The following is a 6,293-nucleotide window of genomic DNA, read 5'->3' as shown; positions in this document are numbered from 1 at the left end:
ACTTTTATAGAGGCATCAATGATATCCAAAAAACACACTCAGAAAGTTACCCACCCGTGAAAATTGCTTCTGTTGCATTTATGAGATTTCACTTTATCTGACCTCATTTTCATTCATCATTTATGAGAATGGCTTACACATCTGACCGTTGTTTTGATGTGAATGTGTGTGAAAGATACATACGTGCCTCTTCGAGGCAATGTCTAGTGCCCATCATTTTTATCCTCTAAAGGTCCTCTTACAATTGGGGACTCGGTGATGAAGAATGATATAACTGCTACAATAGTAGCTAGGAACCTTCTCATTCCCAAAGACAAAAGAATTCTTCCAAAAGGTCTGATGAATTGGTTGTTCAAGACTCTTTAGCTTTCAGTATTCAGTGTGCGAGTCTTGTATCCAATATGTACCAATGTCTACTTGCTCGAAATCACCAAGTTGAATCACTAATGGCTAAGGTGGCAAGTCTTAGACATGAAATTAGAGGGCTCAAACACGAAAATAGAGAGTTACACATACTTGCAAATAATTACTTGATGAACATGAAAAGAAACCTCGACCAATTGCAAGAATCTGAAAGTCAGATTCAAAGTGACCATCAAAGGTTCATGGCTTTATTCTGAAGGCAACCATTGCCTTCATCGTCTAAAGTTCTACCAAGTACTGAGGCCTTAAATGATCAATCTCTAGTGCCTCCCCCTTCTAGGGTTCTGCCAAGTACTGGGGAAAGGAAGAGGAAAAAAAGAGTACTTTTAAAAGGAGAGCCTCGTTCCTGCGGTTTTACATGAGCAACCTTTGCAAAAACTCCCTTTTTTTATTTTTATTTTTTTTCATTTTTGTAGTTGTAACTCATGTGTATACACCTATATATATATATATGCAAAATTTCCATATCTTCTAGTTTTATACATGTCTTAAACTTCTGGTTCAGTTTGTTAGATATAGGAAATTATGGAAACTTTTGGTTCCATTAATATGAATCAATGAAGAAAAGTTGGAAGCTTCTAGTTTCATGAATATGATTCTGTTGAATTTTAAGTTTGTTTGAATTGTATTTTTCGTCGATAATTAAATGAAAGTGCACAGCAGGATATAAAGAGAAGGAAAAGAAAGGGAATTGGTTCCAAGCAACCTTTCCCTAAACAACTCTAACAACAAGGTAAGCCCTAAAGCTATCAACATCCTTAAATCAAGGGATTTCATCAAACAACTAAAAACCATATCAATAAGTTAACTAATCCATAATTTGATGGAGACATTATGAGGACCATACCCATGACAACAAGGTCCATCAGTCACTCCATAGAGTCCCATGCATATCTTCCCATCACTCCAATATCTTCCAATAATTATTGTAATTCCAGGTTTTGTAATTTGATTGAGGTAAATGAACAAGACTGTAGGTTTTGTTGTCATTCAAGGCTTGTAATTCCTTTGATATTGCCTTCCTCCACTGAGATGAATGATTAGCTTCCTAAAAAGTGCTAGGTTTAACATTATTAGCAACTTCAGTGAGAAACACAGTGTGAGAATTTGAAAAACTGTTGTAATTCAAAGTCCTAGTGAAGGGATGCCTTGAGGCATAAGTAACATAGTCCACCAACTTGACTGGTGGTTTTCTTGTTCGAATGGGATATCTCCTAGCCTCTTGAGTTGTGGTTAACTATGAAGGGGTTGAGCTTGCTTGCACTTCACTTGTATGCTCACTAATGGATAAAGAGTGTAATTAGCCCGCACTTGGAAGCAAGTCAGAATGAGCTTCTTCAATGTTTTGACAATTAGAAAGGTGATCCTCTTCTAGTGTATTGTGATCAATGACTCTTGGTAAAGGAAACAAATCACTCAAGGTTTTACTTTCATCATCATGAGTCCCTTTTTTTTATAGTAGGGTACCGTTTCATCAAAACGAACATCCCTAGACATAATACACTTCTTCGTGATAGGATCAACACATTTCTATCTTTTCTAATTTGGTGAGTATCCAACAAAGATACACTTCACTGCTCTAGCTTCCAACTTATCATGATTAGGAGCTTGCACATGAACAAACCAGCTGCAACCAAAGGTTTTAAAATGTGCCAAGTTGGCTGCCTTATTGCGTAGGGTTTCATGTGGAGTTTTGAACCCTAATACTCTACTTGGAAGTCTGTTGATTATATAGGCTGCAATGAATGATCCCTTATGAACTCAAGTATTGAACCATGTTATTGGATAGAAACTCAATGCCATTGTCCGACCAAAGTACCTTAATGGTTGAGTTGTGTTGAGTTTGTACAAGGTTATGGAAATCATTGAATATGTAGAAAACCTCACTATTTTATTTCATAAGGTATAAAAAGGTAGTATGAGTGAAATCATCAACAAATATGACAAAAAAATTATAACCATTCATTGATTCAATTGTAGGTCTCCAAACATCAGTGTGTACCATCTCAAATGGTTTACATGTCTTAAAAGCAGAAGTGCCAAAAGGTAGTCTAACTGACTTTGAAAAATGACATGTTTCACATTTAAGTGGTGACTGACAAAACATAGAAAACAACTTTGACAACACAAGTTCAAATGAGTGAGAAAGTATTTGGTGCAATAGTTGTTGATGTTCAAAATACTTGGGTCCGGTTTGAAAGGCTCTAGGCATGACAAAAATTTTGCACAGGTAGTAGAGACCATTAAGAATGAATCATTCACCAATCACCTTCTTGGTGATGATATTCTGAAAAATAACCTTGTTTGGTGAGAAAATGGCATAACAGTTTACGGAGTTTGTAATCTTTCCTGCTGAAAGTAATTGGAAAGGAAATGAGGGAACATAAAGGGCTAATGACTTATTACTATTTGTGAATATACTAGCTTTTCCCTTACCCAAAACTGATACATATTTTCCATTTGCAACTGACACTAGTGAAGGTTTTTTGAATGCTTGAAAATCATGTAAATTTGAAAGTTTGTTTGTCATGTGGTCAGTGGCACCAGAGTCAACAATCCAACAATTATATTCAGTGCTTGTTTGTAATGCAGTGGAGAAAACTTTGAATATACCTGAGGCCTCTTCATGCGTTACAAATTTGTTATTTGCAAGGAATCCTGCAAACTACCCTAGCATAGCAGTGTGTCCTACATCCTCATGTTGAGAGGTTGATGCAGCATTCCCATGCCCCTTGTTTGCAGATATATAGTAAACTCATTTATAAGAGTCACAGGGCTTGCAGTGAAGTCCATGGATCCAAGAGAGACCCCGGAGGTGAAGTTTGCTGCATGTTGACTCTTAAAGTGGCTTGATGGAGTCATTTTCCCTTCCTTGGTGAATTTTGGCTTTAACTTGGGATGAAGAATCCATCACTTTTCTTTCATATGACCAACACCATCATAGTAGGTACACTTAAGATGAGTATTTTTACCCTTGTATATTTTTTGGTTTGCAGCATAAGCTCGAGCTTCAGTTGGTCTTAGACTTGTCTCACTATTCATAGCTTTCTTTCTAGCATCTTCACATTGGACAATAGCACACACACTTTTGAAGCTTGGCAGTTCTTGGCTCATAAGTATGTGGCTTCTGAGATCTTCATACTTAGAACTTAAGCTTCCCAGAAGTTGGTATATCTTGTCTTCCTCTTTTTAGTAGGATACTTGCATCTATGGTGTGTGGAAAATACACATCCAGTTCATTCCATATAGTTTTGAGGCTGCCAAGATGTTACACGAATGATTTCCCTTCTTGTTGAACACTTGCAATGTCTTTCTTTAGTTGAAACACTCTTGCATAGTTGTTTTGGTTTCCATACTTGTCTTTCATTAAGTTCCACAAATCTCGTAAGGACTCCGAGTAATTGAATATTTCTGCAACATGCTTCTCCATAGTATTGAGAAATAAAGACATGATGAGCTAATCCTTGCATAGCCAAGCCTCATAAGTTAGTGAGGTGATTTCTGGAGCTTCAATGCTTCCATTTACAAAACCAAGCTTTCCTTTTCCTCCTAGGGCAAGCAAAACTACATGAAACCACGGTAGGTAGTTGTACTCATTTAACAAGGCTGAACACAAACGCTAATTTGTGTTAACCTCAATGTCTGAGAAATTTGAAGGAAAGGTATGCGAGTTGTCATCCTTAATATTTACTGAATTTTCTTAAGCCATGGCTTAAGGTTGAAGGAAAGATGCAGCGGAAAGAAAAATGGCCATCTCTGATACCATGTTGAATTTTAAGTTTGTTTGAATTGTATTTTTCATGGATAATTGAATGAAAGTACACAACATGATATAAAGAGAAGGAAAAGAAAGGGAACCAGTTCCAAGCAACCTTTCCCTAAACAACTCTAAAAACTAGGTAAGCCCTAAAGCTATCAACATCCTTAAATCAAGGGATTTCATCAAATAACTAAAAACCATATCAACAAGTCAACTAATCCTTTATTTGAGGGAGCCATTACGGGGACCATACCCATGACAACTTGGCCCATTAGTCACTCCATAGAGTCCTATGCATATCTTCCCATCACTCCAATATCTTCCAATAATTATACTTCAATAGATTCAATGAGCTTTTAAGCAAAGATGTTTTTTAATATCATATGCTTTCGCATGAACTCTCAGGCATTATGAATTCATGAAATTATCTCGTGAATAAGATGTCGATGGTAACAAAATCGAGTTTTGCTAAGTTCATCATTTTCTTATTCCCAAAAGGAAGAAATTCAGGTATGACTTGTGATAATTAGTTCATACCATATAAACACATGTCCAAACAAAAGTGTTAGAACTTCAAGTTCTTAACATTATTTATATTTGAACTTCAGGTCAAAACATTGTACATTTGTACTCGAAATTTAATCTTGATATCCACATTATTAGAACCTTTAGATTCATATTTTTGGAAATCATGCCCGTACTTAATCTGTACATGGATTAAGAAGCTTATGGTCCTCATTTACATGAACCAAGGAACTTCTTCTCCTCATTTAATACTATGTGGACTGAGACACTTATGGCCTTCATCTTAATTCAATTAAGGAAACGATGTTCTCTCAATCGATTAAAAAACTTCAGATTTTAATTTTGATCAAAGAACTTCGGGTCTGATCTTTTTATATGATAAGGATTAAGGAACTTCAGGTCCAATCTTTTTATATGATGAAGATCAAGGAATTTTAGGTCCGATCTTTTTATATGATGAAACTTCAGGCCTAATCTTTTTAGATGATGAGGATAAAGGAACTTCAGGTTCTAATTTGACCAAGGAACTTCGGGTCTTATATATACTCATCATAAAAAATGTAGTACAATAAATCAATTAAAGTAGAGGGTGGTAATTCTAGCCACTATAAATAAACTGCTTTAAATAAGTAATGATTGTGACAAAGGGCTTTAATTCAACATCATTCACATAAATATCAAAACTTAAAGATAACAATTGTTATTATAAGGAGGGTGATAATTGATAGGAGCATATTTATGCGACTTAATTGGCTTGTTCTCATGCATTTACGTTGTGTTTCTTTAGTTATTTTAGTCATTTATGCCATTTTCGTGTGTTTCTAGGTTCATATGGCTAAGGAAGCAAAAAGGTGCATTTTGGAGCAAAATTGGGCTTGGAATGGATAGCATATGCTTGGAGCAAAAGGAATGGACGAAATTGAAGACCTAAAGACCTTTTGTTTGAGCAATATCAAGGAATCCTACCTATTCGAGGTCACAAAACAATGTCCCTTCCAACATTGTTACCCTTGCCGTGTGTCCCTTGGTGTTTCCCTTCCTTGCCATGCAAGGAAGGGCCTTGTTTCCTGTTTTAAACCATTTAAACACATTCATTCATCTCCCTATATAACCATACACTTATCACTTAACCATACACTTATCACTTATCACAACAACAACCTTCACATGCTCTTCTATCCATTCTCTCCCTATAAAAACCATACACACTTCACACAACATTCATTCATTCTTCTATATTCAGAAATTCACCAAAAAACTGCCCATGGTGCCGTGCCTTGAGGCACCATTCCCTACTAATCCAAACACCATCACTTCCTTCACCATTCCACAAAACCTATCATTCTACATCATCCATAATCCCCAAAACTCACCTTAGACCTTGTGCTACAACAAAGAGGAAGAGAAGCGGGCCTAAACGTTCATACAATTCAAGTTTGAGTTGTTGGAATGTTTAGGTGTTTCTTTTCCTTTGAATTCAATGTTTAATTTCAATTCTCTTTGTTTTGTACGTATGAGGAACTAAACCCCCCCTTGGCTAGGGGGGATTCGAAATATATGTTTATGCTTGCATTTTGATTTGATT

This window comes from Pyrus communis, chromosome 5 (genome assembly GCF_963583255.1).
Source record: "Pyrus communis chromosome 5, drPyrComm1.1, whole genome shotgun sequence".
Taxonomy (NCBI): domain Eukaryota; kingdom Viridiplantae; phylum Streptophyta; class Magnoliopsida; order Rosales; family Rosaceae; genus Pyrus; species Pyrus communis.
The sequence above is the reverse complement of the archived record's forward strand: the minus strand, read 5'-3'. Positions refer to the sequence as shown.